The sequence below is a fragment of the Salmo salar genome, chromosome ssa06 (genome assembly GCF_905237065.1).
Source record: "Salmo salar chromosome ssa06, Ssal_v3.1, whole genome shotgun sequence".
In the NCBI taxonomy this organism is placed as follows: Eukaryota; Metazoa; Chordata; class Actinopteri; order Salmoniformes; family Salmonidae; genus Salmo; species Salmo salar.
In genome coordinates this window covers 21,211,518-21,223,905 of record NC_059447.1, presented here as the reverse complement: position 1 = coordinate 21,223,905, position 12,388 = coordinate 21,211,518, and the positions used below count along the sequence as shown (strand labels likewise).

The following is a 12,388-nucleotide window of genomic DNA, read 5'->3' as shown; positions in this document are numbered from 1 at the left end:
CACTAGACAAACTGTTCCCCCCCACATCATCCAACACTAGACAAACTGTTCCCCCCCCACACCATCCAACACTAGACAGACTGTTCCCCCCCACATCATCCAACACTAGACAAACTGTTCCCCCCACACCATCCAACACTAGACAAACTGTTCCCCCCACACCATCCAACACTAGACAGACTGTTCCCCCCACATCATCCAACACTAGACAAACTGTTCCCCCCCACACCATCCAACACTAGACAGACTGTTCCCCCCATACCATCCAACACTAGACAGACTGTTCCCCCACACCATCCAACACTAGACAGACTGTTCCCCCCACACCATCCAACACTAGACAGACTGTTCCCCCCCACACCATCCAACACTAGACAGACTGTTCCCCCCCACCATCCAACACTAGACAGACTGTTCCCCCACACCATCCAACACTAGACAGACTGTTCCCCCCCACACCATCCAACACTATACAGACTGTTCCCCCCACACCATCCAACACTAGACAGACTGTTCCCCCCACACCATCCAACACTAGACAGACTGTTCCCCCCCACACCATCCAACACTAGACAGACTGTTCCCCCCACACCATCCAACACTAGACAGACTGTTCCCCCCCATACCATCCAACACTAGAAAAACTGTTCCCCCCACACCATCCAACACTAGACAGACTGTTCCCCCCACACCATCCAACACTAGACAGACTGTTCCCCCCCACACCATCCAACACTAGACAGACTGTTCCCCCCCACACCATCCAACACTAGACAGACTGTTCCCCCCATACCATCCAACACTAGACAAACTGTTCCCCCCCACACCATCCAACACTAGACAGACTGTTCCCCCCCACACCATCCAACACTAGAAAGACTGTACCCCCACACCATCCAACACTAGACAGACTGTTCCCCCACACCATCCAACACTAGACAGACTGTTCCCCCATACCATCCAACACTAGACAGACTGTTCCCCCCACACCATCCAACACTAGACAGACTGTTCCCCCCACACCATCCAACACTAGACAAACTGTTCCCCCCACACCATCCAACACTAGACAAACTGTTCCCCCCACACCATCAAACACTAGACAAACTGTTCCCCCCACATCATCCAACACTAGACAAACTGTTCCCCCCACACCATCAAACACTAGACAAACTGTTCCCCCCACATCATCCAACACTAGACAAACTGTTCCCCCCACACCATCCAACACTAGACAGACTGTTCCCCCCACATCATCCAACACTAGACGAACTGTTCCCCCCCACATCATCCAACACTAGACAAACTGTTCCCCCCACACCATCCAACACTAGACAGACTGTTCCCCCCACATCATCCAACACTAGACAGACTGTTCCCCCCCACACCATCCAACACTATACAGACTGTTCCCCCCACACCATCCAACACTAGACAGACTGTTCCCCCACACCATCCAACACTAGACAGACTGTTCCCCCCACACCATCCAACACTAGACAGACTGTTCCCCCCCACACCATCCAACACTAGACAGACTGTTCCCCCCCATACCATCCAACACTAGACAGACTGTTCCCCCCATACCATCCAACACTAGACAGACTGTTCCCCCCACACCATCCAACACTAGACAGACTGTTCCCCCCCACACCATCCAACACTAGACAGACTGTTCCCCCCACACCATCCAACACTAGACAGACTGTTCCCCCCACACCATCCAACACTAGACAGACTGTTCCCCCCCACCATCCAACACTAGACAGACTGTTCCCCCCACACCATCCAACACTAGACAGACTGTTCCCCCCCACACCATCCAACACTAGACAGACTGTACCCCCACACCATCCAACACTAGACAGTCTGTTCCCCCCACACCATCCAACACTAGACAGACTGTTCCCCCCATACCATCCAACACTAGACAGACTGTTCCCCCCACACCATCCAACACTAGACAGACTGTTCCCCCCACACCATCCAACACTAGACAGACTGTTCCCCCACACCATCCAACACTAGACAAACTGTTCCCCCCACACCATCCAACACTAGACAAACTGTTACCCCCCACACCATCAAACACTAGACAAACTGTTCCCCCCCACATCATCCAACACTAGACAGACTGTTCCCCCCACATCATCCAACACTAGACAAACTGTTCCCCCCACACCATCCAACACTAGACAGACTGTTCCCCCCACATCATCCAACACTAGACAAACTGTTCCCCCCCACACCATCCAACACTAGACAAACTGTTCCCCCCCACACCATCCAACACTAGACAGACTGTTCCCCCCACATCATCCAACACTAGACAAACTGTTCCCCCCACACCATCCAACACTAGACAGACTGTTCCCCCCATACCATCCAACACTAGACAGACTGTTCCCCCCACACCATCCAACACTAGACAGACTGTTCCCCCACACCATCCAACACTAGACAGACTGTTCCCCCCACACCATACAACACTAGACAGACTGTTCCCCCCCACCATCCAACACTAGACAGACTGTTCCCCCCACACCATCCAACACTAGACAGACTGTTCCCCCCACACCATCCAACACTAGACAGACTGTACCCCCACACCATCCAACACTAGACAGTCTGTTCCCCCCACACCATCCAACACTAGACAGACTGTTCCCCCCATACCATCCAACACTAGACAGACTGTTCCCCCCCACACCATCCAACACTAGACAGACTGTTCCCCCCACACCATCCAACACTAGACAAACTGTTCCCCCCACACCATCCAACACTAGACAAACTGTTACCCCCCACACCATCAAACACTAGACAAACTGTTCCCCCCACATCATCCAACACTAGACAGACTGTTCCCTCCCACACCATCCAACACTAGACAAACTGTTCCCCCCACACCATCCAACACTAGACAGACTGTTCCCCCCCACATCATCCAACACTAGACAGACTGTTCCCCCCACACCATCCAACACTAGACAGACTGTTCCCCCCACACCATCCAACACTAGACAAACTGTTCCCCCCACACCATCGAACACTAGACAGACTGTTCCCCCCCACATCATCCAACACTAGACAAACTGTTCCCCCCACACCATCCAACACTAGACAGACTGTTCCCCCCATACCATCCAACACTAGACAGACTGTTCCCCCCACACCATCCAACACTAGACAGACTGTTCCCCCCCACCATCCAACACTAGACAGACTGTTCCCCCCACACCATCCAACACTAGACAGACTGTTCCCCCCCACACCATCCAACACTAGACAGACTGTACCCCACACCATCCAACACTAGACAGTCTGTTCCCCCCACACCATCCAACACTAGACAGACTGTTCCCCCCATACCATCCAACACTAGACAGACTGTTCCCCCCACACCATCCAACACTAGACAGACTGTTCCCCCCACACCATCCAACACTAGACAAACTGTTCCCCCCACACCATCCAACACTAGACAAACTGTTACCCCCCACACCATCAAACACTAGACAAACTGTTCCCCCCACATCATCCAACACTAGACAGACTGTTCCCTCCCACACCATCCAACACTAGACAAACTGTTCCCCCCACACCATCCAACACTAGACAGACTGTTCCCCCCACATCATCCAACACTAGACAGACTGTTCCCCCCCACACCATCCAACACTAGACAGACTGTTCCCCCCCACACCATCCAACACTAGACAAACTGTTCCCCCCCACACCATCGAACACTAGACAGACTGTTCCCCCCACATCATCCAACACTAGACAAACTGTTCCCCCCCACACCATCCAACACTAGACAGACTGTTCCCCCCATACCATCCAACACTAGACAGACTGTTCCCCCCACACCATCCAACACTAGACAGACTGTTCCCCCCCACACCATCCAACACTAGACAGACTGTTCCCCCCACACCATCCAACACTAGACAAACTGTTCCCCCCACACCATCCAACACTAGACAAACTGTTCCCCCCACACCATCAAACACTAGACAAACTGTTCCCCCCACATCATCCAACACTAGACAAACTGTTCCCCCCACACCATCCAACACTAGACAGACTGTTCCCCCCCACATCATCCAACACTAGACAAACTGTTCCCCCCCACACCATCCAACACTAGACAAACTGTTCCCCCCCACACCATCCAACACTAGACAGACTGTTCCCCCACATCATCCAACACTAGACAAACTGTTCCCCCCACACCATCCAACACTAGACAGACTGTTCCCCCCATACCATCCAACACTAGACAGACTGTTCCCCCCACACCATCCAACACTAGACAGACTGTTCCCCCCACACCATCCAACACTAGACAGACTGTTCCCCCCACACCATCCAACACTAGACAGACTGTTCCCCCCCACCATCCAACACTAGACAGACTGTTCCCCCCACACCATCCAACACTAGACAGACTGTTCCCCCCCACACCATCCAACACTATACAGACTGTTCCCCCCACACCATCCAACACTAGACAGACTGTTCCCCCCACACCATCCAACACTAGACAGACTGTTCCCCCCACACCATCCAACACTAGACAGACTGTTCCCCCCCCACACCATCCAACACTAGACAGACTGTTCCCCCCATACCATCCAACACTAGAAAAACTGTTCCCCCCCACACCATCCAACACTAGACAGACTGTTCCCCCCACACCATCCAACACTAGACAGACTGTTCCCCCCCACACCATCCAACACTAGACAGACTGTTCCCCCCCACACCATCCAACACTAGACAGACTGTTCCCCCCCATACCATCCAACACTAGACAAACTGTTCCCCCCACACCATCCAACACTAGACAGACTGTTCCCCCCCACACCATCCAACACTAGACAGACTGTACCCCCACACCATCCAACACTAGACAGACTGTTCCCCCCACACCATCCAACACTAGACAGACTGTTCCCCCCATACCATCCAACACTAGACAGACTGTTCCCCCCACACCATCCAACACTAGACAGACTGTTCCCCCCACACCATCCAACACTAGACAAACTGTTCCCCCCCACACCATCCAACACTAGACAAACTGTTCCCCCCACACCATCAAACACTAGACAAACTGTTCCCCCCCACATCATCCAACACTAGACAAACTGTTCCCCCCCACACCATCAAACACTAGACAAACTGTTCACCCCCACATCATCCAACACTAGACAAACTGTTCCCCCCACACCATCCAACACTAGACAGACTGTTCCCCCCCACATCATCCAACACTAGACAAACTGTTCCCCCCACACCATCCAACACTAGACAAACTGTTCCCCCCACACCATCCAACACTAGACAGACTGTTCCCCCCACATCATCCAACACTAGACAGACTGTTCCCCCCACACCATCCAACACTATACAGACTGTTCCCCCCACACCATCCAACACTAGACAGACTGTTCCCCCCACACCATCCAACACTAGACAGACTGTTCCCCCCCACACCATCCAACACTAGACAGACTGTTCCCCCCACACCATCCAACACTAGACAGACTGTTCCCCCCCATACCATCCAACACTAGACAGACTGTTCCCCCCACACCATCCAACACTAGACAGACTGTTCCCCCCACACCATCCAACACTAGACAGACTGTTCCCCCCCACACCATCCAACACTAGACAGACTGTTCCCCCCCACCATCCAACACTAGACAGACTGTTCCCCCCACACCATCCAACACTAGACAGACTGTTCCCCCCCACACCATCCAACACTAGACAGACTGTACCCCCACACCATCCAACACTAGACAGTCTGTTCCCCCCACACCATCCAACACTAGACAGACTGTTCCCCCCATACCATCCAACACTAGACAGACTGTTCCCCCCCACACCATCCAACACTAGACAGACTGTTCCCCCCACACCATCCAACACTAGACAAACTGTTCCCCCCACACCATCCAACACTAGACAAACTGTTACCCCCCACACCATCAAACACTAGACAAACTGTTCCCCCCACATCATCCAATACTAGACAAACTGTTCCCCCCACACCATCCAACACTAGACAGACTGTTCCCCCCCACATCATCCAACACTAGACAAACTGTTCCCCCCCACACCATCCAACACTAGACAAACTGTTCCCCCCACACCATCCAACACTAGACAGACTGTTCCCCCCACATCATCCAACACTAGACAAACTGTTCCCCCCCACACCATCCAACACTAGACAGACTGTTCCCCCCCATACCATCCAACACTAGACAGACTGTTCCCCCCACACCATCCAACACTAGACAGACTGTTCCCCCCACACCATCCAACACTAGACAGACTGTTCCCCCCACACCATCCAACACTAGACAGACTGTTCCCCCCCCACCATCCAACACTAGACAGACTGTTCCCCCCACACCATCCAACACTAGACAGACTGTTCCCCCCACACCATCCAACACTAGACAGACTGTTCCCCCCACACCATCCAACACTATACAGACTGTTCCCCCCACACCATCCAACACTAAACAGACTGTTCCCCCACACCATCCAACACTAGACAGACTGTTCCCCCCCACACCATCCAACACTAGACAGACTGTTCCCCCCCACACCATCCAACACTAGACAGACTGTTCCCCCCATACCATCCAACACTAGACAAACTGTTCCCCCCACACCATCCAACACTAGACAGACTGTTCCCCCCCACACCATCCAACACTAGACAGACTGTTCTCCCCCACACCATCCAACACTAGACAGACTGTTCCCCCCACACCATCCAACACTAGACAGACTGTTCCCCCCATACCATCCAACACTAGACAAACTGTTCCCCCCACACCATCCAACACTAGACAGACTGTTCCCCCCCACACCATCCAACACTAGACAGACTGTACCCCCACACCATCCAACACTAGACAGACTGATCCCCCCACACCATCCAACACTAGACAGACTGTTCCCCCCATACCATCCAACACTAGACAGACTGATCCCCCCACACCATCCAACACTAGACAGACTGTTCCCCCCACACCATCCAACACTAGACAGACTGTTCCCCCCACACCATCCAACACTAGACAAACTGTTCCCCCCCACACCATCCAACACTAGACAGACTGTTCCCCCCATACCATCCAACACTAGACAGACTGTTCCCCCCACACCATCCAACACTAGACAGACTGTTCCCCCCACACCATCCAACACTAGACAGACTGTTCCCCCCACACCATCCAACACTAGACAAACTGTTCCCCCCACATCATCCAACACTAGACAGACTGTTCCCCCACACCATCCAACACTAGACAGACTGTTCCCCCCACACCATCCAACACTAGACAGACTGTTCCCCCCCACACCATCCAACACTAGACAAACTGTTCCCCCCCACATCATCCAACACTAGACAAACTGTTCCCCCCACACCATCCAACACTAGACAAACTGTTCCCCCCCACACCATCCAACACTAGACAGACTGTTCCCCCCACATCATCCAACACTAGACAAACTGTTCCCCCCCACACCATCCAACACTAGACAGACTGTTCCCCCCATACCATCCAACACTAGACAGACTGTTCCCCCCACACCATCCAACACTAGACAGACTGTTCCCCCACACCATCCAACACTAGACAGACTGTTCCCCCCACATCATCCAACACTAGACAAACTGTTCCCCCCACACCATCCAACACTAGACAAACTGTTCCCCCCACACCATCCAACACTAGACAGACTGTTCCCCCCACATCATCCAACACTAGACAAACTGTTCCCCCCACACCATCCAACACTAGACAGACTGTTCCCCCCATACCATCCAACACTAGACAGACTGTTCCCCCCACACCATCCAACACTAGACAGACTGTTCCCCCCACACCATCCAACACTAGACAGACTGTTCCCCCCCACACCATCCAACACTAGACAGACTGTTCCCCCCACCATCCAACACTAGACAGACTGTTCCCCCCACACCATCCAACACTAGACAGACTGTTCCCCCCACACCATCCAACACTATACAGACTGTTCCCCCCACACCATCCAACACTAGACAGACTGTTCCCCCCACACCATCCAACACTAGACAGACTGTTCCCCCCCACACCATCCAACACTAGACAGACTGTTCCCCCCACACCATCCAACACTAGACAGACTGTTCCCCCCATACCATCCAACACTAGAAAAACTGTTCCCCCCACACCATCCAACACTAGACAGACTGTTCCCCCCACACCATCCAACACTAGACAGACTGTTCCCCCCCACACCATCCAACACTAGACAGACTGTTCCCCCCACACCATCCAACACTAGACAGACTGTTCCCCCCATACCATCCAACACTAGACAAACTGTTCCCCCCACACCATCCAACACTAGACAGACTGTTCCCCCCCACACCATCCAACACTAGACAGACTGTACCCCCACACCATCCAACACTAGACAGACTGTTCCCCCACACCATCCAACACTAGACAGACTGTTCCCCCCATACCATCCAACACTAGACAGACTGTTCCCCCCCACACCATCCAACACTAGACAGACTGTTCCCCCCCACACCATCCAACACTAGACAAACTGTTCCCCCACACCATCCAACACTAGACAAACTGTTCCCCCCACACCATCAAACACTAGACAAACTGTTCCCCCCACATCATCCAACACTAGACAAACTGTTCCCCCCCACACCATCAAACACTAGACAAACTGTTCACCCCCACATCATCCAACACTAGACAAACTGTTCCCCCCACACCATCCAACACTAGACAGACTGTTCCCCCCACATCATCCAACACTAGACAAACTGTTCCCCCCACACCATCCAACACTAGACAAACTGTTCCCCCCACACCATCCAACACTAGACAGACTGTTCCCCCCACATCATCCAACACTAGACAGACTGTTCCCCCCACACCATCCAACACTATACAGACTGTTCCCCCACACCATCCAACACTAGACAGACTGTTCCCCCCACACCATCCAACACTAGACAGACTGTTCCCCCCCACACCATCCAACACTAGACAGACTGTTCCCCCCCACACCATCCAACACTAGACAGACTGTTCCCCCCATACCATCCAACACTAGACAGACTGTTCCCCCCACACCATCCAACACTAGACAGACTGTTCCCCCACACCATCCAACACTAGACAGACTGTTCCCCCCCACACCATCCAACACTAGACAGACTGTTCCCCCCCACCATCCAACACTAGACAGACTGTTCCCCCACACCATCCAACACTAGACAGACTGTTCCCCCCCACACCATCCAACACTAGACAGACTGTACCCCCACACCATCCAACACTAGACAGTCTGTTCCCCCCACACCATCCAACACTAGACAGACTGTTCCCCCCATACCATCCAACACTAGACAGACTGTTCCCCCCCACACCATCCAACACTAGACAGACTGTTCCCCCCACACCATCCAACACTAGACAAACTGTTCCCCCCACACCATCCAACACTAGACAAACTGTTACCCCCCACACCATCAAACACTAGACAAACTGTTCCCCCCACATCATCCAATACTAGACAAACTGTTCCCCCCCACACCATCCAACACTAGACAGACTGTTCCCCCCCACATCATCCAACACTAGACAAACTGTTCCCCCCCACACCATCCAACACTAGACAAACTGTTCCCCCCACACCATCCAACACTAGACAGACTGTTCCCCCCACATCATCCAACACTAGACAAACTGTTCCCCCCCACACCATCCAACACTAGACAGACTGTTCCCCCCATACCATCCAACACTAGACAGACTGTTCCCCCCACACCATCCAACACTAGACAGACTGTTCCCCCCACACCATCCAACACTAGACAGACTGTTCCCCCCCACACCATCCAACACTAGACAGACTGTTCCCCCCCACCATCCAACACTAGACAGACTGTTCCCCCACACCATCCAACACTAGACAGACTGTTCCCCCCCACACCATCCAACACTAGACAGACTGTTCCCCCCACACCATCCAACACTATACAGACTGTTCCCCCCACACCATCCAACACTAAACAGACTGTTCCCCCCACACCATCCAACACTAGACAGACTGTTCCCCCCCACACCATCCAACACTAGACAGACTGTTCCCCCCCACACCATCCAACACTAGACAGACTGTTCCCCCCATACCATCCAACACTAGACAAACTGTTCCCCCCCACACCATCCAACACTAGACAGACTGTTCCCCCCACACCATCCAACACTAGACAGACTGTTCTCCCCCACACCATCCAACACTAGACAGACTGTTCCCCCCACACCATCCAACACTAGACAGACTGTTCCCCCATACCATCCAACACTAGACAAACTGTTCCCCCCCACACCATCCAACACTAGACAGACTGTTCCCCCCACACCATCCAACACTAGACAGACTGTACCCCCACACCATCCAACACTAGACAGACTGATCCCCCCACACCATCCAACACTAGACAGACTGTTCCCCCATACCATCCAACACTAGACAGACTGTTCCCCCCCACACCATCCAACACTAGACAGACTGTTCCCCCCCACACCATCCAACACTAGACAGACTGTTCCCCCCACACCATCCAACACTAGACAAACTGTTCCCCCCCACACCATCCAACACTAGACAGACTGTTCCCCCCCATACCATCCAACACTAGACAGACTGTTCCCCCCACACCATCCAACACTAGACAGACTGTTCCCCCCACACCATCCAACACTAGACAGACTGTTCCCCCCCACACCATCCAACACTAGACAAACTGTTCCCCCCACATCATCCAACACTAGACAGACTGTTCCCCCCACACCATCCAACACTAGACAGACTGTTCCCCCCCACACCATCCAACACTAGACAGACTGTTCCCCCCACACCATCCAACACTAGACAAACTGTTCCCCCCCACACCATCCAACACTAGACAGACTGTTCCCCCCATACCATCCAACACTAGACAGACTGTTCCCCCCACACCATCCAACACTAGACAGACTGTTCCCCCCCACACCATCCAACACTAGACAGACTGTTCCCCCACACCATCCAACACTAGACAGACTGTTCCCCCCACACCATCCAACACTAGACAGACTGTTCCCCCCACACCATCCAACACTAGACAAACTGTTCCCCCCACACCATCCAACAATAGACAGACTGTTCCCCCCCACAACATCCAACACTAGACAGACTGTTCCCCCCACACCATCCAACACTAGACAGACTGTTCCCCCACATCATCCAACACTAGACAGACTGTTCCCCCCACACCATCCAACACTAGACAAACTGTTCCCCCCCCACACCATCCAACACTAGACAGACTGTTCCCCCCACATCATCCAACACAAGACAGACTGTTCCCCCCACACCATCCAACACTAGACAGACTGTTCCCCCCCCACACCATCCAACACTAGACAGACTGTTCCCCCCACACCATCCAACACTAGACAGACTGTTCCCCCCCACACCATCCAACACTAGACAGACCGTTACCCCCACACCATCCAACACTAGACAGACTGTTCCCCCCACACCATCCAACACTAGACAGACTGTTCCCCCCCACACCATCCAACACTAGACAGACCGTTCCCCCCACACCATCCAACACTAGACAGACTGTTCCCCCCCCACACCATCCAACACTAGACAGACTGTTCCCCACACACCATCCAACACTAGACAGACTGTTCCCCCCCACACCATCCAACACTAGACAGACTGTTCCCCCCCACACCATCCAACACTAGACAGACTGTTCCCCCCACACCATCCAACACTAGACAGACTGTTCCCCCCATACCATCCAACACTAGACAGACTGTTCCCCCCCACACCATCCAACACTAGACAGACTGTTCCCCCCACACCATCCAACACTAGACAGACTGTTCCCCCCACACCATCCAACACTAGACAGACTGTTCCCCCCACACCATCCAACACTAGACAGACTGTTCCCCCCACACCATCCAACACTAGACAGACTGTTCCCCCCACACCATCCAACACTAGACAGACTGTTCCCCCCTACACCATCCAACACTAGACAGACTGTTCCCCCCATACCATCCAACACTAGACAGACTGTTCCCCCCCACACCATCCAACACTAGACAGACTGTTCCCCCCACACCATCCAACACTAGACAGACTGTTCCCCCACACCATCCAACACTAGACAGACTGTTCCCCCCACACCATCCAACACTAGACAGACTGTTTCCCCCACACCATCCAACACTAGACAGACTGTTCCCCCCACACCATCCAACAC

General features: G+C 53.2%; 1 protein-coding gene across 1 annotated transcript in view; it reads right to left on the bottom strand.

Annotated features, from left to right (window-relative positions):
- The window catches only part of LOC106606641 (testis-expressed protein 2), a 46,602-nt gene that overhangs the window by 23,904 nt on the left and 10,310 nt on the right, over positions 1–12,388 (bottom strand). The window lies entirely within an intron of this gene.